The sequence below is a fragment of the Vulpes lagopus genome, chromosome 12, assembly GCF_018345385.1.
Source record: "Vulpes lagopus strain Blue_001 chromosome 12, ASM1834538v1, whole genome shotgun sequence".
In the NCBI taxonomy this organism is placed as follows: domain Eukaryota; kingdom Metazoa; phylum Chordata; class Mammalia; order Carnivora; family Canidae; genus Vulpes; species Vulpes lagopus.
The window spans coordinates 49,177,008-49,198,672 of NC_054835.1; the positions used below are offsets into that span (position 1 = coordinate 49,177,008).

Consider the following 21,665-nt stretch of genomic DNA (forward strand, 5'->3'; position numbering starts at 1 on the left):
TGCCATCTGCTTGCTTCATGTCTTTGTGTCATTCTGTAATTATCACAATATGTCACACGTTTTCTTTTTTAAAAGATTTTATTTGTTCGTTTATTTATTTGAGAGAGAACGCAAAAGGAGAAGAAGCAGCAGACTCCCCACTGAGCATGGAACCTGATTCAGGACTCAATCCCAGGACCCTGAGATCATGACCCAAGTAAAAGGCAGACATTGAACCAACTGAGTCACCCAGTGCCCCTTGAAAGCCCTTGAAAGAGGTAGCAGGGCACCTGGGTGGCTCGGCCAGTTAAACATCTGCCTTCTGCTCAGGTCATGATCCTGGGGTCCTGGGATGGAGCCTCAAGTGGGGATCCCAGCTTAGCTCAGGGAGGAGTCCGCTTCTCCCTCTTTCCCTCTCCCTTCTTGTGGGGTCTCTCTCTCTCTCTCAAATAAATAAAATCTTTAAAAAAAAAAAAAAAGCATTTAAACAGGAACTTAAAAGATAAAGATTTGGGCAGATAATGAGGCTGTATTAGGACAGGCTGGACTATGCTGTGGAATCGAAAGTTTAACACAACAAAGAACTCTCTCTCGTATGCAAATGTGAATTCAAGTGGGCCAACGTCCTACTACTAGAGAGAACGGGTTGCCTCATCACAGAGGAAAAGGGCATTCCGGACCGAGGAGCAAACGTGTGCAAAGGCACAAGAGCATAAAAGTACACTGCGCATGGGGAAGAGCAGATGGATCCAGGACACAAGACTGTGAATGTCCTTTCCTAAGTGTATCAGCTTGCTCCCGCTGCTGTAACAAAATACCGCGGACAGGGTGGCTCAAACACCAGACCTTTATTTCCTCATAGTTCTGGAGGCTGGGAAGTCTGAGATCGGGGCGCCAGCAGGGTGGGTGTCTTCCTGGCCTCTCTCCTTGGCTTGCAGGGGGTCGTCCCTGTGCCTGGTGTCCCTGGTGTCTCTCTATGTGTCTTCATGCCCTCTTCTTACAGGAACACCAGTCAAATTGGATTCGGTCGCACCCTAATGGCCTCATGCTAACTTAATCTCCTCTTTGAAGGTTTTGTCTCTGTTATGAACTCGTATTTATGACACACACACCCATTCATATGTGGAAGCTCTAATCCCCAGTATGACTGTATTTAGAGATGAGGGCCTTTCGAGAAGAAATTAAAGGAGATCAGAAGGATGGGGCCTGGCTCAGATAGGATTAGTGCTTGTAAGAGACCTGAGAGCCCACTGCCCCCGCCCCCTCTCTGGGCATGCACAGAGGGGTCTCATGAGGACACAGCCAGGTGGCAGCTGCCTCCAAGCCAAGGAGAGAGGTGTCCAAATAAAATCTACTTGCTAGGACCTTGATCTCCAGCCTCCAAGACATTTCTGCTGTTGAAGCCCCGCCACCCCACCCCATCTGTGGGATGTTATTTTGGCAGCCCAAGCAGACTAAGATAACATCCGAATAGAATCACATTCTGAGGTCCTTCAACACAGGACTCCGGAGGACCCTGCAACAACAAGCAACCAGAAGTTCAGAGAGGAGCATCATAGTTTGCTTTGTTTTATAGACGGTAACAAAAAGAGGGTGCATGCAGAGGTGGGGGCCCTGTGAGTGGCGGTCCGGGCAGAAGCAGTGAGGACAAGACAGAGTGGAGGCTGGCAGCCCTGAAGGTGTAGACGGACCTTTGTCCTTGATCACTGGGTAGGACTTGGTGGGTGAGGGAAAGAGAACAGGATTCCCAGGTTTCCAGCCTCCCTGCCAAGCAAATGGTGGCGTCCACCTGTGTCCAGAATGGGAAACTCAAAAGCAGCAGCCTGTTTGGGAAGTGAAAGACTTCAGTTTGTGCCATGCTGCTGGAACATACACGCAGAAGTGTCCAGGAGACACTTCCCAGGGAGCCCCAGGGAGAGAGGAGGGGTAGGGTGTCCCAGGAGGCGGGTGCAGCAAAAGCAGAGTGAAAGAGGCAAGACATATCAGGGGTGGTGCAGTAACTACAATAAGACCCAAGGCCCTTCCGGCCCATCAGCACAGTCTTCCTCGTCCTCCCAAAGCCACTCAGCCTGGCCTGCCACACCTCCACCTGCAGGACTCCTGCCCACCACGGCTCCCTCCAGATTTCACTGTCTCAATCCCGCAGTGGCTATTTTCCTGCAAATTCATCCTAACTCTATGCAACAGTGTATGAGCCCTGAGTTCACAGAGCTCTACCTGTGCGTGAACCTACCTGCGGTCCCAGTGGGCCCCCTGGTCTTCCCTGCATCAGAGAAGCTTCCGCTGTCAGCAGTGTGACCCAGGACCCGTCATGTAACCCCTCTGCATTTCTGTGTTTTCATCCACTGAGGGAAAAAAATGTAGAATTCTGGTCCCCTCTCTTTAAAAGGGGTAGTCGTGAAGACCAAATGAAAATATTGAACATGAAACAGATACTCTCTAAGGCAATACAGAAGTGGTGACAGCTGGGCCGGGGGGCGGTGATAGAAGTTATTGTCACAATGTGCCCTTCAGGGACCAGGCAGTAGAGCTCCATAAGAAAAAACAAAACAAAACACTTAACTAGCCAACTAATCCAGAGAGAGAAATTTAATTGAATCCTTCTTACGAAATCAGTTCTATGATTGCTAAAAAGAAAGAACGTAATCTTTGTCCTCTGGGAGCTGGGGTAGCAGTACTCAAGACAGAGATCAACACAAAACACAGGATAAAATGTGTCCCGCGTGGGCCTTACGGATCCAAGCCGCACAGGACCTCAGGGGGAGCAGAGATTATCAGGATGGTCAGGGAGTGCTTCCTGGGGGAAGGGGACTTTGAAGGGAGCCCTCCACATGGCCAGGCAGAGAGGAAGGTATACATTGACCTGGCTGCACTGGAGGAAAAGAATTGGGCAGAGGAGCCCAGAATTGGAAAAACTCGACCTGCCCCCCACCACCATCACCCAACCCACCTGCTCCTGAGGCTGGAAGGCAGAGTGTGGGACAAGGTCCTAAGTCAATGTGGGGAGTGGGGGCTGGGATTCCTATTTCATAGGAATAGGAATTACTATGGCTTACTGTCGCTAAGCCAGTATTTGCAGCTGAACCACCATCCTGAGAAACCAGCTAGAATCAGGTGCAGAGCTGGGATCAAGTGCGCCATCAGTTGAAACCAGTCCAGACACAGTGGCAGCCAGCCTGTGAGAAGGGCTGGGGCCCAGGTGGCACCCAGGTGGCACCTAGGGCTCCTCGTGCAAAATCGGCTGCACGCTTCATCTGCACAGACACTTTCTTGGCTCACGGATTGCTCTGGATCGGTGGCAGCATCTTGGCCACTGGGTCAGCCAGATGCCCACCGCAGCAAGGGAGCAAATGGGAGGGGGTGGCTGCTTCACCCAGACATGGGGGGCTGAGGAGCCATGGGCTGTGGGGGTCACTCCATGTGGAAGCAGCCAGAGATGCCGTCTTCCCCAACACACACGCACACGCACATCCTATTAAGCCAGCATTAGTTTCTAATGACACGGCCAAATACTTCCTCCTTTCACTTATAACTTTTCAGGTTATAAATAACTTTTACAGAAAATACTATATTTTACTGGATGAAATGACCATCTTCTTACTAGAGAGTCTGGTTTGGTGGTTGCGTGTGTGGGGGTCCTAAGCAGGAGATGGAGGAGTTTTACCCACTTGGCCAATTAGAAATTTAAACTTCTCTGATAATATCAGCAGGTTGCTTTCTCTCCCTTTGTGTTGAAAAAAATCAATCTATGAAGAATTGGAATCTGACCTTCAAAGGGGATCAATAAGAACTATTTTTACATGGCCAAGGGAAAAGAGGCAGATTTCTTGCCAGCGGGGTCGGCGGGGGGGGGGGGGGGTCACACTTTGTACAAAGGAAGGTTTTGCTGGGGAGAAGGGAGCGTGTGTGTGCCATGTAGATTTTTCAGGAGTTGCCATGGTCTGAATATTTGTGTCCTGCAACAGTCATAAGTGGAAACCGTTAAAACCAAAACCAAATGAAGACCAGCCTCGAAAATTCCCTAAGCAGAAAAAGAAAAAAAGAAAAAAAACAGTTTAGTCATACAGGCAAAGGTTGATGTAGCTTATTTTGCAAGGCTAACTTGACCGGGTCATTTCTTGCTTATGCCTCTGGAAATTATCAGCAAAATGTGAACTGTTTCCCCAGGCTGACGTGAGGTAAGCGCTGCCGAGTTCCTCATCATTTAAGAAAATTCTATTATAACCAATAACTGTAAAGAATAAACAGTCACTGCCTCCATGCTTTCTAAGCTGGTTTTTTTTTTTTTAAGATTTTATTTATTCATGAGAAACACACAGAGAGTCAGGGAGATAGGCTGAGGGAGAAGCAGGCTCCATGCAGGGAGCCCGATGTGGGACTCGGTCCCAGGACCCCAGGATCACAACCTGAGCCAAAGGCAGATGCTCAACCACTGAGCCACCAGGTGCCCCTCTAAGCTGTTTTATAACAGTATGTCCCTGAGCCTCATGCTCTGCTTTGGTTTGAGTGCTCCCAGTTTGCAAACTGTCTTTTTGGTGTGGGCACAATAAACTTTTACTAATTACCACTGCGGTGATTTGCTAGTTTTATTTCTGTCAAGTCTTTGGTCGATGAGATCATGCCCTCATAAAAGAGACCCCAGGGAGCTTCCTTGACCCTTCCCCCATGTGAGGACACAGCACAAAGTCTACGACAGGGAAGAGGGCTCTTACCATACCGGACCATGCTGGCACCCGGGATCTCAGACTTCCAGCCTCCAGAACTTCGAGAAATACATTTATATTGTTTATAAGCTACCCAGGCTGTGGTATTTTGTTCCAGCGGCCTGAATAGACTAAGACAAAAGTCTTCCCACTAGGGCACAGAATAATTTTCCTCTGACCTTTTCCAATGTAAATTCATTTAAGTGGTTCCCTAAAAGAGAATTATAATGAATCTCACATGCAGAACATATGCCTGACTCCTAAAGTCTCAGAGGTGATCTTGGCCATCTCCTTGTCTTTTTTTTTCTTTTTTCCATCTCCTTGTCTTAAATGAGCACTGCCCACCAACAAGAGAAAAGTCCACCTCGATTTTCAAGCTCTCCTCCAGAAAGGGTGTTGCTGGGGCATTTCTCTGGGCTCCCCTCAACATGGTGTTCTGTGTGCATCCCTCCTGAGGTATCTTCTCTTATTAGACACAGTGAAGACCACCCCCACCATTACCCCCATCATGCACACACACACACTCGCACACAGCATTGTCCAGACCACAGCTTCCTGGCTTTCTAGAATCCTGACTTCTCCACAACTAATTCCTGAGGCCGCAAACAAATGCTGCAAGAAAAAGGTCATCCTTAGCCTATCTGACCCCACAACCAGCCTAGCATTTCTTTTCAGATTCCAGCTGACTGAGGTATGACATCAAGCATTTCAAAGAATCCAGACCATCACTACAAGCATTTCAAAAGCAATAGCATCAATATCCTGTCCACCCACACTCATGGTTTCTCCTCATATTAAGTGGCTGTCACTCTATAAGACGTCAAGGAGCAGAGTGTTCCCATAAACCAGAGAGGGCTTCCTGGAGACCATACTAATCATGGCCTTTGTTGTGCAAAGATGTAATAGGATCCCAAACCACTGCACTCCCTTCCCCACGAGGGACTCACATCCTAACTCCACTGCTGCCAGACACAGTCTAAATGCCCAAGTCCCATAAGCCTGGTTATCTGTGTCCAGCCTCAAAAAGTCCTCATTTTTGTTATATCCTCACTAACCACTGAGAACCTTTCTCAAGTATTCAAGAACCTCCCTCTAGAAACAGAACCACCTGTTGGCCATCACCATCCGACTCTGATCAACAACTGACACACAAGAGATCCACAGCTTAGTGTATGTCCTCCTGCTCCTACATCCCGCCCTCCTCCGACACCCTGTCTGCCTCCAGAACACCCTTGCATTCTTCAAGACCCAGCTAAACCACCACAGAATCTTCAGAATCCTTTCATGATATTCCACCCAGAATAAAGTGAACGATCACACTTAGGCACCTCCTCTATCCTCCAGGTGTCTGTCATGTGATGAGCGGTGATGAGCCACTGGACTGGCCTATGTGGCTGTCTCCCACTACTAGACTAGAAGCCACTCGCAGACAGGGACCGTGTCTTGAATGTCTTTGCTATCCCAGCACCTAGCAATGTCCAAAACACTGAAGATGCCCCATAAGTGTTTAATGCATGGAGGAATGTAGAGATGACACAAGCAATTCTATATCCATCCAAGCCTCCTTATGATCGCTACTCCTGGGCACCTGGGTGGCTCGGGTTGAGTGTCTGCCTTTGGCTCAGGGTGTGATCCTGGGGTCCTAGAATTGAGTCCCACATCGGGCTCCCTGCTTCTCCCTCTGCCTGTGTCTCTGCCTCTCTCTGTGTGTCTCCCAGGAATAAATAAAATCTTAAAAAAAAAAAAAATCCCTGCTTCTTGTAGTCCTCGCCCAAGTGTCTCCCCTACGTTGGAGAGAAAAACATTTTAGAGGCCTGGAGGAATGTTTTGTCCAGCTCACCCCTAGCTGGTCAGAGCTGCCAGGACAGGAGATAGGCTGCAACAGGAGCAGAGCCCTGTGGGTGCTGGCGGCCACACGAGGCTGCCTCATCACGTTCTTCTGACTACTGCGTGTCCTCAGCTCACTCCCTTAGGCTAAGCTCCTGGATTGCAGACTCTCCACCTCTTTCTGCCACTTTTTTTTTTTTTTTTTTTTGAGAGAGAGAGATGGAGAGGAGCAGAGGGAAAGAAAGAGAATCTTAAGCAGGCTCCACACCCAGCACGGAGCCTGATGCGGGGCTTGATCTCATGACCCTGACATGACCTGAACTGAAATCAAGAGTCAGTTGCTTAACCGAGTGAGCCACCCAGATGCCCCTCTTTTCTGTCATATCTTAAGTAAGACCAGGAGCCCTCTCTGGTGGGGTGCCAGAGATCAGAGGCAGCAGCAGGGGGCTGGTGGGCCTGTCTACCCAAGAGTTGCCTTGTGCCTGAGTTGGGGAGATGGCAGCCAGAGGAGAAAGAAGTGACCTCCTGACCAGTTACCTTTCTCCCAGTCCTTCACGACCCTGTCACTTCCTAGGCAGCCAGAGTTGCAGTGCACACAGGAGGACTTGAGTGAACTCTCTCAGCTCAGGGAAAAGAAGACAACCCATGCTTGCAACCAAGTGCATGCCTCCTGTGGCTCACATCAGACTGGGCTTTTGCACTTGGTTTTGTTTTGTTTTTAATATCTTATTTATTTATTCATGAGAGAGACAGAGAGAGAGAGGCAGAGACACAGGCAGAGGGAGAAGCAGGCTCCACGCACGGAGCCCAACGTGGGACTCTATTCCCAGTCTCCAGGATCACGCCCCGGGCTGAAGGCGGCGCTAAACCGCTGAGCCACCCGGGCTGCCCTGCACTTGGTTTTGACCTTGAATCTGACCACATCACTCACCTGCTCCAAATCCCGCCTTGGCTTCTTCAGGGGGAAATGGGACCACCTTTGGAAGGCCCAGGAGCTGTAGGATCTGGCCTGGCCTGGCCTGCCTCTCCAGCCTCACACCCACCCCCTCGCCCCCATATGCTAAGCTCAGCAATAGCACAACCTGCCTCCAGACTCAGACACGCCGCCGCCCCACCTGGGTCTTCCCTCCGCCCTCTGTGCCGCAGAGGTCCTCGCCTCGGGGCGCCTTCCCCTACTCCTCACACACGACTGGAAACTCCTACGCGCGCTGCGGGCTGCACACTTTGTGTTTTGACTGTTGCAGCGACACCAGCTTCACTGCACCGCACCAGGTCTTCCAGTCTTGGTCCTTAACAACGGGGTCAGAACGGGACCTATCTCGCGGTGTGGGTGCGAGGGCCGATCCCGGGGAGCGGCGGCAGGTGGCCGGGGGAGCGAGCCAGGGGCGGGGGAGGGCAGCCGGGACCTTCACGCGCAGGTTACCCGGATCACCGGAGCTGGTGGAGGGCCCCTCGGACAGGCTCTTCGCCCTCCAACATCCCGCCCAAGCACTGCTGGTTCTGGAGGCCCAGGGGCGGCTTGGAACCCTGGAGAGAGAACGTCGTTAGTACAACACGCGCGAGGCGCTGAAGCCCCAGGGGAGCCCTCCACTCCCGGCCCCGCGCCCCGCGCCCCGGGCCCAGGCCCCCCACCGCGCTCACCTTCTGCAGAAATGCCATCCTCGGCCTGTACTGCTGGCCTTGGTGTCGGATCGTCATCCCGGACCCCGCGCCGAGTCAGAGCCAGGACGCCCGCGGCCGGCAGCAGGGGAAGCCCCCGGCGAAGGCGGCCGCCAGCCCCGCACGCGCCGCGGCGTCCCCGGGGGAGGAGGGCGGCCCCGAGCGCGGGGCGGGGGCGGGGGCGGGAGGCGGGAGGCGGGGGGCGGGGGGCGGGGGGCGGGGGGCGCCCCTCCACCCGGCCACGGCCCCCGCCCCGGGAAAGCCGCGGGGCCCCGCCAGCCAATCAGCGCGCCGCGCCGCGGGCTCATTAGCATGCGCTGCGCTGCGCCGCGCCCACCTGCCGCCAGGGGGCGGGGTCCGGCGCCCCCGGCCCCCCCCCTCCCCCCCCCCCCCCCCCGCTCCGGCGGAGCCGCAGGTGAGCCCCGCGGTCCCGGGCGCCGCCGGGGAGGCTCGGTCGCAGACAGCCGGCTCCGGACCGCATCCCTAAACCTGGGGGAGGTGAAGACCGTACACCGTGGGGTCCGGATCCCGGGCTGGCCGGTCCCTACCGTGTGGCCCTCAGCAGGTTGCTTCAACTTTCTGAGCATCGGTTCCTCATCTAACCGGAGGCGAGCGGCTGAGTGGTGACAAATGACACCTGTCTGTTCAGGTGCTTTGAGGTCAGAAAGAAGGGCGGAGGTAACCGGCAGTGGAGTAAGGTGGCCGCTGAGGTGTGATGCTCACCTGCCGTGGGCTGGCTGCGAACCCTGGACTTCCCCTAGCTTTAGCATCTCAAGCAAGTTATGGAAACTCTTCTGGGCTTCATTTTCTCCATCTGATCGGTGAGGCTCGTGCATCCTCCTTATCTGTTTTTTGGAGGGGTGGGCGGGCAGGGGCGGTTTGGTTTTAAGATTACTGAGCTAATGCACGTAAAAGGCTCAGCGTAGTGACTGACATGTGGTGAATAGCAGGTAAACCATAGTTTCTCTCATGTCTCTTGGGACACTTTCTTAAAAATCACCATGCCTAGTGGCTCCCCTGTATGCATAGTCAGAGAGGTGTCATCTCGGAATAATATGAGAACTCTAGTAGTAGTAGTAAATGGAGGTAAGGGTGTATATGTATATAGACTCTGGAATCGGGTCATTTGGGGTCAAGTCTCAACTCTGGTACTTACTAACTAGCTGTGTGTCTTCCGGCAAGTTACTTAACCCTTCTGTGCTTCGGTTTCTGTAAAACGAAGATGGTGCAATGACTGCCTGCTTCAGACAGTTGTTAAGGGAACACGAAGGAGCAAACAAATGAATATCAGTTGTTACTATTATTAAAATTTATATCATTAGAGACGCCTGGGTGGCTCAGTGGTTGAGCCTCGGCCCTCAGCTCAGGGTGTGATAGTGGGGGTCCTGGGATGGAGTCCCGCATCGGGCTCCCCTCAGGGAGCCTGCTTCTTCCCCTGCCTACATCTCTGTGTCATTCATGAATCAATAAATAAAATATTTTAAAAATATATCTGTATCATAAAGAGTGCATAATAGTAAGCACAAAACTTGAAATGAAATTAAGCTCAACTTGACAGTTACTTCCTTCCCCTTGTTCTCAATTTCCTCATCTATAAAGGGAGGGGTAGGACTAACCAATCCCTGGCAGGGTGAGACCTCCCAGGTCAGAGACACAGGATTCTCAGGATCCAGGACGTGCCTGAGTTTCATTTCCAGAGCCGGGCAGCTGGAGCACGACACATGGAAGCCACTGTCAGAAGCGGGCAGGTGGGTAACTGCCATAAGCGGTGCCCTCAAAGATCAACTCTTCAGATAATCTGGTTCCCATTCTGGAGGAAGAACCAAGTTCCTCCCAAGCCACCAAGATATCTTAGCTCTGACTTTAAGTGCTGGAAAACGGTTCCAGAAACCAAATTCCGAAGTCTGGTTGACTCATAGGGAAATGACTTGACAAAAAAGCCAACAGCTATGGCTCCCAGTCCTAGCAAGGCCACTGCATTGGTGTATGACAGCAGAGAAAGCGCTCATTTCACCCCGATTTTCAAATTTATTGGAATGGGTTGTGCAAAGTAATTACAGAGTCTGTTTAAATGTGTGGGTACCTGTGGTTATTTCTTCACTATCCTCTTTTGTTGCTTTCGGCTCCCTTTTTTCTTGATTAGATTGGATCATGGATTACCTATTATTGTGAGACTGTGTGTGTGTGTTTACTTGAGAACCAGGTTTTTCTCTTTTTTTTAAGATTTTATTTATTTATTCATGAGAGACACGCAGAGAGAGGCAGAGACACAGGCAGAGGGAGAAGCAGGCTCCATGCAGGGAGTCCGACGTGGGACTCGATCCCAGGTCTCCAAGATCACACCCTGGGCTGAAGACAACGCTAAACTGCTGAGCCCCCCGGACTTCCCGAGAACCAGGTTTTTATGTAAACGTTAGGACTTTAAGACCATCTAGTTTATGGATATTTATGTTGTTTAGGTGAGTTAACAGATATGAGAGGGCTCTGTAAACTAGAACAAACTTTAGGTATGTAGAATGACCACCTGCGTCACTTGACACCTCTTCTCCTGACCACTTTGTGGTCCCAAAGTGACCATGTTTGGGTGGTAAATTACACACTCACCCTAATCACATGTTACTTTACACTCTAACAATAGCCTAATTGAGCCACCACCTCATTTCCTCGCTGTGGGAGACATCATGGGGCATCAGAGAGAGAATATGACCAGGACTCGGGACATGGATTCTGATCACAAATCTATTCCTGACCCATTGTGGGACTTCAGGCAAGACACATCAGCTCTCAAAGCCTCAATTCCTGGTCAGAGTCTCCAGTGCTTCCCAAAGCTTGCTCTACCAAGATGCTTCTCAGACATTAATGCACACACTAGTCTTCTGGGGATCTTGTTTAAGCGCAGATTCTTATTCAGCAGGTCACTGTGAGGCTGAGATTCTGCATTCCTAACAGGCTGCCCGTTGATGCCCTCCATCCGAGTAGCAGGGGTCTAAAAAAGACTTGGTCCACAGACTATAAATCAATATGACATTTAAAAAAATACAAGAAAGGGATTATAGCAAAACACATTCAGAAATTCATATGCCTACTATACTTTAAAGGGATTGGGGTGCCTGGGTGACAGAGTCGGCTGGGCATCGGACTCTTGGTTTCAGCTTGAGTGTTGATCTCAGGGTCTTGAGATCAAGCCCCACGTAAGGCTCCATGCTTGCCGACCCACCCCCAAAATAAATAAATAAATCTTTTTAAAATTTTAGAAAATAAAGGGATTGTTCACTGCAGGGCCTTTAACATACTTCCAAAGAGAATGACTTTAGCAACTCGGAAGAAAAGATTTTTCATAAAGACAAAAGTGTCTATTTTATAAACGGATGTAACAGAGCCAAGAGGGCAACCAGTGTTCCCAGGCTCATGCTCAATCCCTCTCCCACATGAATAGATGAAGTCTTTGATTGCTTGCCATATTTAAACCTCATTGCAGGGAAAATGTTTCACCCGCAGCTCCCTCCGCATCCCCAACCCCCGACCCTGGCTGGTATTTTGGATTATGTTGCTCCATCCATGGTTAACTGATCAGAGACAATGGAGTAGCTGACCCAGACCATCACCAGTCCATAGACTGGCCAACAACCTGTAACCTGGCCAGATGTAAAATGATGGCCTGGGGAACCAGATTATCACTCTTGGAAATGGCCACTTGAGCCAGTTAGTAGGCAAGGCCAAGCCTGAAGAGAAGCCCCAAGCTGGAATCAGGCCCATGAAGAGGTAAAGCTATAGGTGAGCTGAAGTAATGAAGGAGAAAAACTGGGGAGCCTGGGGTGGATATGAGAACAGAAAAGCAGACCAGAGCAATGTGAGGGAACCCCACGAGCTCTTAGAACCGGAAGTGTAGGCCACCGGTGGCTATTATTGGGTCACAAAGAGAAAATCATATCATCCTTAGTTTTTGGTGGAGGTGGTGGCTCCACCTTACAAGCATGATGGAAACATTGCATGGTTGTGCTTCAGCCAGATGTTTGTGGACCAGAGGGGAAAAACATGAACTTTGCTTCCTCTCCTCCAGGAAGCCCTCAGCAAATTCGCATCCAATTTGTAGCAATAGAAAGACTTTATTGCAATCATATCTTCTCTCTGGCCAACCTCACCCTGTACCTACCCTGGTCTTGACTCCATATTTCATTTGTCTTCCTTGCCTTAATTTATAATTTATAATTTACCATTGTGTATTATGCATCTTCTGTATGCTGCACTGACTTAATTGTGAAAGGAGATGTGGTAAAAATAAATAAATAGATCAAATGAGAGCTAACTTAAGTGGATTCATGTCTGAATGATTGTGTCCCTGATTCCCCCTTAAATGTTGGTGTGGGCATAGATTTCATCCTACTAAAAATCAGAATGATTGGATGATAACATTGAGGACACGGCTTTCAAAGATGCAAAAGAATGGCTAATACATTAGAAAATCCCATTTGCATCCCAAAGTTCTCACCAGTCTGAGCTTAATCCTGGGCGCCTTTGAGAGTTGATCAAATGCCCTCACTGAATCAGCATCTCTGGGCAGAACTCCAGTGTCAGGATTTCTAACTCCCAACAAAAGACCTCATAAGGACTAGCCACGTGAACATCTTTTTGAAAAAAAAATCATTAGTTGATCCAAAAACTGCTGCCAAGGTATTGGTCCATGCTGTTCCCCTGCTATGTATCATAGGAGAAATTTCTTTCAAAGTGTAGTACCAACAAAAATTTAGTCTCCCCTGCTACCCTGCAAAAAAAAAAAAAATCCCACAATGTTTCCTTTTCCCTGATCAAGAGATATGTGTATCATGTTTCTTTTTACATCCTGATCAGCAGAACACTCCCAATCAGGCATTACCCTACTCGGAACAACAGGAATTGACATTTAATTTTTAATTTTTAATTTTTTCTCCACTCTGTTTTCCTATTTGACTTCATATACTATTGGTTTTATTGGCTGGGTTTTTTTTTTCTTTTGGTAAGCCACAACAACGTCTCTGAAGTGACTTGGGATATAAATAAATTATATATGAAATGATGAGTGGGAGGTGGCTTGATGAACTGCACAAGATGGGGGAGAAAGGAAAAAATGAGCAATCTGAACACTCTTCAAGATTCATAACTTTATCGAAATTGAACCCACATTGTTTTCTTTTAGTCCATGATACCTGCTAAAGGGAGAATAGTGTATTGAAAGGTATTTGACTTTGATAAACATCTTGCTCTCCCTACAAAACAATTGATCAGAGTACATCTGTCCATCTGAATTGATTGGCTTAGCTTGAAATAGAAGGATGTCTCATTCTGCAAGCCTGGATCTCCTCTCTCCTCCCTGCTCCTCCATCATTTCCAGGTGAGATGGGTGAGGGAGGGAGGCAGGAAGGGGGGAAGGGAGGTAGGTAGGGATGGACGTGGATGGGTGCCAGGACTTCAGGGATTTCAGAATAACCTGACCTAAGTAAGACCTCCTAGTCATCCCCAGTATGCCATCCTATAATTAGGAAAGTTTCGCTCCATCCTTTCCATCTTAAGGAGTAGAGTTCCTGCGATGGGTCCAGAGGGGAAATTTCCCAGAAATACTTGTTAGAAATCGTCAAAGGGAAATATGACAATACTGTCCCATCTTCTGAACCCTCTCCCCATAAAACACCACAATCTGCCTCCCTTAAACCACAGCCAGGTTTAGCAGGGTTCTGCTAAATAATATCAATGTCCTTGCTGTTACAAGTCTCTTTTTTCCACTGTCAATAGACATGCTCACTACCAAAAGTTTAGAAATAGAGAAGAGCAAATTTTAAAAAATGCAATAGTATGTAATCTGGGAAAAGAGATTTGAATGTCCTGAAATGAAAAAGGACGTACTGGGAGGCAGGAGACACGTATTCTGGTCCCAAGGCTGCTACAGCTAGTGGCCTGGGGCAAGTGATTTATTCTTGATTTTTTTCCCTTATAAAAGGAAAAGTTTGGGCCAGACACACCCACTGTTCTAACACCCAGGATCACAGAACAAACAGGCAGATCCTATATCATGACTGCCTGGGTTTACACTCCCAGTGTTATTATATATGAGTTGTTTGAGCCGAGGTAAATTTCCTAGGCTATCCGTGTTTTGTTGTCACCAACTATAAATGAAGGTCTTACATATTGATGGTGTGGTGAACTTTGGCTACTATTATTATCTTCAACATGGGCCAGTCGGCCTGTCCAGCCATATCTAATGTCACACAAGACCTCTTTTCTGAGAACCATATGCCCTGTGTTGTCTACACGGTTTCACCTTGAACCCCCGTGTCACTCGGGAATCTCAACTTTGTGATGTCCAAAAGTAAGTGAATAATCCCCATGCATTTCAAACCTATACCTCCTTCACTGGTCCCTATCTCAGCAAATCAGACCCATACCCACCCACTTGCTCATCCCTCAAGCCTAGGAGTCGACCAGAGACCTCTTTGCCCCTTCCTTCTGAGATCTGATCAATCAAGTTATATTGACTGTCTCTTTAGTGTTTCTTTTATTTTTTTTAATTTTTATTTATTTATGATAGTCACAGAGAGAGAGAGAGAGAGAGAGAGAGAGAGAGAGAGGCAGAGACATAGGCAGAGGGAGAAGCAGGCCCCATGCACAGGGAGCCCGACGTGGGATTCGATCCCGGGTCTCCAGGATGGTGCCCTGGGCCAAAGGCAGGCGCCGAACCGCTGCACCACCCAGGGATCCCTTTAGTGTTTCTTTTAAAATCTACTTCTATCATCTCCCCTGCCACCAGCTCAATCCAAATTATCAGCCACTCTTGCTTGGGCAACTACAATGATGCCTAATCAGATCACATTCATTCCTGGCCCCACACCTACTTCTAGCTTCCAATTCTTTCCTCTCATGGTGACCAGAGCAATTATTTTTAAACTCTGTATTTGGACATTTCACCCTTCTGCTTTGAGGGCCTTGGTTATCCACTGTAGTTCTTAGAAAGAAGCCTATTTGTAGTGAGTGCTGCATAACCCCAAAACCCATCCCATGTCCCTCTCTCCTCATCTTTATGCCTCTGCCACACTGGCCCCCTTCCCATTTCTGGAAAATCCAAGCCTCATTCTGCTGCAGGCTGTCACGTATGGCCAAAATTCTTCTTCCCTTACCTTTTACCTGGCTAGCTTCTCATCCTTTGGGTTCTTGCCAACATGTAACTTCCTCAGGCAAAAATCGTCCGTGACTCCTCCCCCCGACTGGTCTAGGTCCTTCCATTATGCCTTTTCTGGGCCCACTTTCCATATTTTTTTTTTAACTTGGTAAAGGAAAAGGTTGGATTTGTACACCCACGTTCATGGCATCTTTGATCACAATAGTCCGGAGATGGAAGCAACCCAAGTGCCCCCTCCCTCTCATTTCTCTCCATCGATGAATAGATAAGTAAAATTTGGCCTACACATACAACCGAATATTTTTCAGCCTTTAAAGGGAAGAAAATTCTGAAACCTGCCACAGCATGGTTGACAATAACATGATTCTCTCCGTGTTGCTGGAATGTCAGTCCCAGGAGGGCAGGGGCTTGCTTCTTTTATCCGAGTACTATGGCCAGCCAGTGCTTGGCGCCATGCCTGGCATAGAGCAGGCTTTCAATCAACACATGAGAGAAGAAGGAGATTCAGAAAGACACGCAGAGAAGAGACATGAGGGAACCGTGTGGCCCAAAGAGTCTCAATTTCTGTCTGTTGAGCTCCAGCCCGTGAGAGGCCCAGCTGTCCCTTTGACTTTGCCACCTGCCCCTTGGATTCACGGACATGTCACTGCAATCCCTTTACCTAGGGTGGCATGAGGGTCTTTCTGTTTCCCTGGAACAGTGCTGGAGGCATCGCTTCTCCTTCAAAACCCTTCAAGGCCTTTCAGGCCTGATGACAGCAATCACAAATGCCTGTGACATCAGCCAGTTATGAGCCAGGCACTATTTTAAGTGTTTTATTATTTATATTTTTAAAGATTTTATTTATTTATTCATTAGAGAGAGAGAGAGGCAAAGACACAGGCAGGGGGAGAAGCAGGCTCCATGCAGGGAGCCTGTGTGAGACTCGATCCTGGGACTCCAGGATCACACCCTGGGCTGAAGGCGGGCACTAAACCACTGAGCCACCCAGGGATCCCTATTTTAAGTGTTTTAAAGACCGCTCACTTCATTTTCCTGAAAACCCCCAGAGGGAGGTACTGTGACACAGTCCCCATTGTTCAGGCGAGAACCTGATGGGACAGACACAGAACTAGGAAGTCGCAGAGGTGAGGGATTCAAATCTGACAGTCCAGCCCCAAAGTCCCAAAGTTAATATGTAACTATTATACTGCGTTGCAACCCCCCCCCACACACACACACTCACGTGCTGGTGAGTTCGGTATAAATGTCCTGTGAAGACACAAGACACACAGCGTAGCTAGATGCAGGGAAGGTTGGTTCTCCGTGCTCGAAGTGTTCTTCCTCCACTGTGGCCCTACAAGAAAGCTACAATTATGATCCCCATCTTACAGTTGAGGAAACTGAGTCAAAGAGGCTTAGAGTCACCAGCTCAGGTCACGTAGCCTTGAACAGTAAGCAGCAGAGCTGAGACTCCCCTTCACCCCCACCCCAGGCAGGCTGGTTCTAGAGTGAACACTCTAAACTCTGCACCGGGCTGCTTTGGCCCAAGTGGACACCAGCTGATGACCCCAAAGGACACTGGCTACCAACAGGTCCCAGACTCTGGGGTTTTGGGGTGCCCAGTGTTCCTGTGCCGGGCACAGACTCCGTCCTCGGGACCTTCAGCCCCTTCCTTCTGCTTCTAGCAGACAGCATCGTTCCTCAGGAACAGATGGGGGAGCCCGAGCCAGCGTCCATCCTACAGTGACTTTCCAAAGCGAGGGGCTTTCCAGGGTTCCGCCCAGCTGCCTTCGGCCCCTGCCTTTCCCGGGGAGGGCTCCTTCTGGAAGGGCGCCGGAAGATGACTGATCTTGGATAAGCAAAGGAAATGAAAGCGGGAGCACCTGCGAGCATTTTGACATTTGTGGGTTTCCCTTTGTGTATGTGGACAGGCTGTGCCAGATCCCAGCCCCTCCTCCCATTTCTCTGCTCCCTCCGTCTCAACTCAGCTTCCCTGCCTCCCTCCCCTCCCCGCTTTCCTCCCTCCTTTCTGGCTTTCTCCTTCCCCAGCAACGCTAGCTGGCACCTTGGCCTTGGAAACAGTAGCTCTGCCCCTTTGCCTCCTCTGTCTCTCTCTTCGGTGGGCAGCCGGCCCTGCTAGGTTCAAAGCCAAGGCTGCTCTACAGACAACAAACTTGGGTTTGTTTTTTTTTTTTACAATTTGAACCCTGAGAATTTATCTTCCTCAAGGGTTGCTAGCCTCCCTTCCTCCCAAACTTTCTATGACTCCCAGTTGCCTCCCCAGTAAGGACCACACCCTCCTCCTGACATTCCAAGGTTGGCCCACCCGCACCAACACTCCCCAAGACCCTGTTCTACTATGGTCAGTTCAGGTGACTTGCTTCCCCCCCCCCAGTCCCCGCACATGTTTTGTTTTGTTTTTAAGATTTTATTTATTCATGAGAAAGAGAGAAAGAGAGAGAGAGAGAGAGAGAGAGAGAGAGAGAGGCAGACTCCATGCAGGGAGCCCGACGTGGGACTCGATCTCAGGACTCCAGGATCAGGCCCCGGCTGAAGGCGGCGCTAAACCGCTGTGCCACCGGGGCTGCCCACCACCACCCCCACCCCACCCCCGCACATGTTGAACCTGCTTTTGGCTCTGGCCTCTCCCTCTGCCTGAATCCCTTCCACCCCATCTTCTGCAGTTGCTGCAACCCCAAAGCCCCCTTTGGGAAGGTCTCCCTGCACCCCCATCAGAGCCATGTTTCATTCTTCTTTGGCCCTGGTGCCTGCCTGCTTGTGACACTGGCTGCACCCAGAGTGCCACATCCTCTCTGGACTGCAAGCGTCCCCAGGGGTGCAGCTGGGGGCTCCAACCACTGCCTCACACCCCTCACCCTGCCCCTGCATTGCACACTTCTCCACGACCCACCTCTGCCCGGCTCTAGAAACCCCCTTCCTAAACAGACTCCCCTCTGTCCTCCCTCAGTTCCTCTCCCTGCAGAACTCTAACTCCCAGGACACCACCTCTCTACTTTTCCCCTTCCCCCCCCTACCCCCTCTGCCCCTAGGCCACAGCACTGGTTGGTTCCCTGCTTCCTCGGACACAGTTCCCTCTGCAGTTCTCCTACACATCAGCCCTGCTCTCTTCTCAGGCCTGACCAAACCTCCATCAGTCTCATTCTCCACAGGCCACATGGCATTAGTTTGGCTAAGCAGCTGGCAGCCTTGACCCCCTCCCCACCCCACCCCCTCCTCACACTCATCTCTGAGAGGGTAAGCTACAGTTCTCCTGTTTAAGGCCACCGTGTCCAGCTGTGTGTGCTCTTGGGTCTGCTTCTTTCTCCTCTATGACCTTGCTCCGTCCTGGTACTCTCTGCCTCTGTCTCTGTCTCTGTCTCTGTCTCCATCTCTTCCCTTGGCTACAGGCCTTGCCAAGAATGGTCTGGTAAGGCTGATGGTATGGATTGAATTGTGTCTCCCTTGCCCCAAAAGACATGTCCAAGTCCTGATACCCAGCAGTTCAAAATGTGACCTTATTTGGAAATGGGGACTCTCCAGAGGAAATTCAGTTAAAATGAGATCAGGTGGGCCCTAACCCACTATGATTGGTGCCCTTATCAAAGGGGGAAGTTTGGACAGAGGGAAGTCAATGTGAAGACACACAGGGAGAAGAGGGCCAGGCAGGTGGACTGATGCATCCACAAGCCAAGGGGTGCCAAGAAGTGCTGGCAAACACCAGAGGCCCAGCAAAGGGGGACTCTCCCCTGAAGCTGAGAGTGTAGCCCTGTCCACACCTTCACTTAGAACTTGCAGCCTTCAGCACTGAGACAGTGCATTTCTGTTGCTTCGAGTCACCCAGTTTTTGTACTTTGTTAGGGCAGCTCTGGGAAACTCTTGTAGGTGGGGGTGCTGACCCTAGGAAGGGCTTCAGCATCTCCTTGCCATGAGGCCAGGGGTCTGATGATACCAGCTGAATGTGGAGTCTCCCTGAGAGCCCGCTAGAATACTAAGTGCCTCCCTACTGAGTTAAAATTGTGCTCTCAGGACGCCTGGGTGGCTCAGTGGTTGAGCGTCTGCCTTTGATCCCAGGGTCCTGGGATTGAATTCTGCATCGGGCTCCCCACAGGGAGCCTGTTCTCCCTCTGTGTCTCTGCCTCTCTCTGTGTCTCTCATGAATGAATAAATACAAATCTTAAAAAAAAAAAATTGTCCTCTCAACTGGCTCTAGTAACCCCAGAGTTCCGTACCATGTGGTAATTTATAAACCTGAGGTTCCCCCCAAGACATATCCTAAGTACACTCAAATCCCCAGCTCCAACCCCAGGACCTAATGCCAGCAGGCTCCCGGGGCTATGCACAGAGTCAGTCGATTCTGGCCAGCGAGGGTAGCAGGCAGCAGCAGCCCATGGGGAGTTTGGGGTTGCGAGGGGCGTCCCCAAGCCTGGCATGGCTCTTCTGCACATCCACGCAGGCCGGCCCATGGCACACATTCAGTCTCATGCCGCAGTCAAGATAACCACGCAAAAGCGAGTGATGTGCCGGGGGGTTCTGCAGACTGTTTCCCAGGGGTGACTCATAGTTCCGCAGAGAGTCTCAGGCTGGAACAAGAGCCTGTGCTTTCTTTCCCTTCTTCTGTCTTTCCAGGAAAGACAGGAAGCCCTTGGAACAGGACGTAAAAGCAATTCTTTTTCATCTAGCCTGGCATCCTGCTTCCAGATGCAAGAGGCCAAGCAGGCCGCAGGGATGACATTCAAGTGACCATGACCACGATGTTCCTATTTGAAAACAGGAGCCCAGCAACCGTACTCCTCCTCCCCTGTCCAGGCCTTTAAAGTGGTCTGATAATACATTCTGATTTTATCCGTCTTCCTCACTAGATGTCAGCACCTCGGAAGCAGGGAACCTGTCCTATTAATCTTTAGGGGCTGAGATTCTGTTCCTAGCAGGACGTCAACAAATGTGTGGTAAAACGAAATTTTAAAAAATATTTATTTATTTATTTTAAAGGAGATGGAGGGTGAGAGGAAGAGAGAGAAGGAGAGAATTCCAAGCAGATTCCCCACGGAACGCAGAGGCAGACGGGGGCTCCATGTCACCACCCTGAGATCATGACCTGAGCCGAAATCAAGAGTCAGATGCTTAACGGAGTCACCCGAGCACCCTGGTAAATTGAATTTTTAAAGCAGTTATTGAGTTAGCAGGTCAATGGTGGAGCAAAGTTCCACAAAAGACCTACTCAGTGGAGGTTTGCCTGCCACCCATTCTGTCAGGCTCCTTCTTGCACTCCTCATGGTGACCGTCTTTTAAAAAAATTTTTTTTTTTTAGGACTCCTCGGTGGCTCAGCAGTTGAGCGCCTGCCTTCAGCTCAGGGTGTGATCCTGGAGACCTGGGATCGAGTCCCACGTCGTGCTCCCTGCATGGAGCCTGCTTCTCCCTCAGCCTGTGTCTCTGCCTCTCTCTCTCTCTGTCTCATGAATAAATAAATAAAATCTTAAAAAAAAATTTTGCAGACAAGTTGTTGCCTTACTTCCAAGGTGGTCACTCCCATCCTGCCAAGTTGGTGCTGGCTCTTGGGTGGAGGCTTCGGTTCTTCTTTACATGGACCCCTGCATGGGCCCCTGCATGGGGCTGCCTGAGTGTCCTCACGGTATGGTGGCTGGCTTCTCCTCCAATGAGGGATCCAAGAGAGCAAGGCAGAGACACGGTGCATGGTATTATGAAACTTCATGCCACAAAAACCCATCAGTTACACAGGCTGGCCCTGTTCATTTGGGGAGGGGCTACCCAAGGGTAGAGACTCACAGGGGGCCATCCTGGAGGCTGGCGACCACAAGTCCTCAATTGGGTAGCAAAGACATGATGAGTTCCATAGGAGTTCAGGTGAGAGGGAGAAAAATGAAATGCTCGAGAATGTTTGAATTTTTTTTTTTTTAAGCTAGATCTTGACCATTTCTTTTCTTCTCATATTCCTTACGTCTGTTAGCACTTGGAAAGAGAGGATGGTATGACTTTTACAACCAGAAGGGCGAGAGGGAGGCAGGAATTATGGAGAAAAGCTAAGAAAAGCTAACAGGTGAGCAGGACCTGTTTAGGGGATCGTAAGGGAGAGATTGACACTGGGGGGGGGGGTGGTGGTGAAAAAAGTCTAGAAACAAAGAAGCAGCTGGCTTTGCTCAGAAGAACCCCAAAGCCAAGTAAATAGGCTGAAACTAGCTGCGGTAGGAAGTAAACGTTGAGGGCATCAGGCTTGGGCTAAGCACATTTTCAAAATGCCTGCAGGCCTGTTTGATGTGGGGGAGTTGAGGCTGGGTGACGGATTTTTGAAGGTGAAAAATATTCTCCTGTAAGGGACATTCACTTCAATGTGAGCACGCCCTGGCGAGGT

The 21,665-nt window shown here is 50.0% G+C and overlaps 1 long non-coding RNA gene across 5 annotated transcripts; it reads right to left on the bottom strand.

Moving 5' to 3' along the window:
* Positions 1–812: 812 nt before the first annotated feature.
* On the bottom strand, positions 813–8,399 carry LOC121473794. Of its 5 annotated transcripts, none has more exons than XR_005983227.1 (5): positions 8,151–8,399; positions 4,692–8,036; positions 2,930–4,000; positions 1,671–2,324; positions 813–1,495 (listed from the first exon to the last, which is right to left on the bottom strand). It is a non-coding gene; the product is annotated as an uncharacterized LOC121473794 (long non-coding RNA). The 5 variants fall into 5 exon arrangements; XR_005983225.1 differs by having other exon boundaries at positions 2,213–2,324; positions 8,151–8,398; XR_005983228.1 differs by lacking the exon at positions 813–1,495 and having other exon boundaries at positions 1,504–1,802; positions 2,213–2,324; positions 8,151–8,398.
* Positions 8,400–21,665: the final 13,266 nt, after the last annotated feature.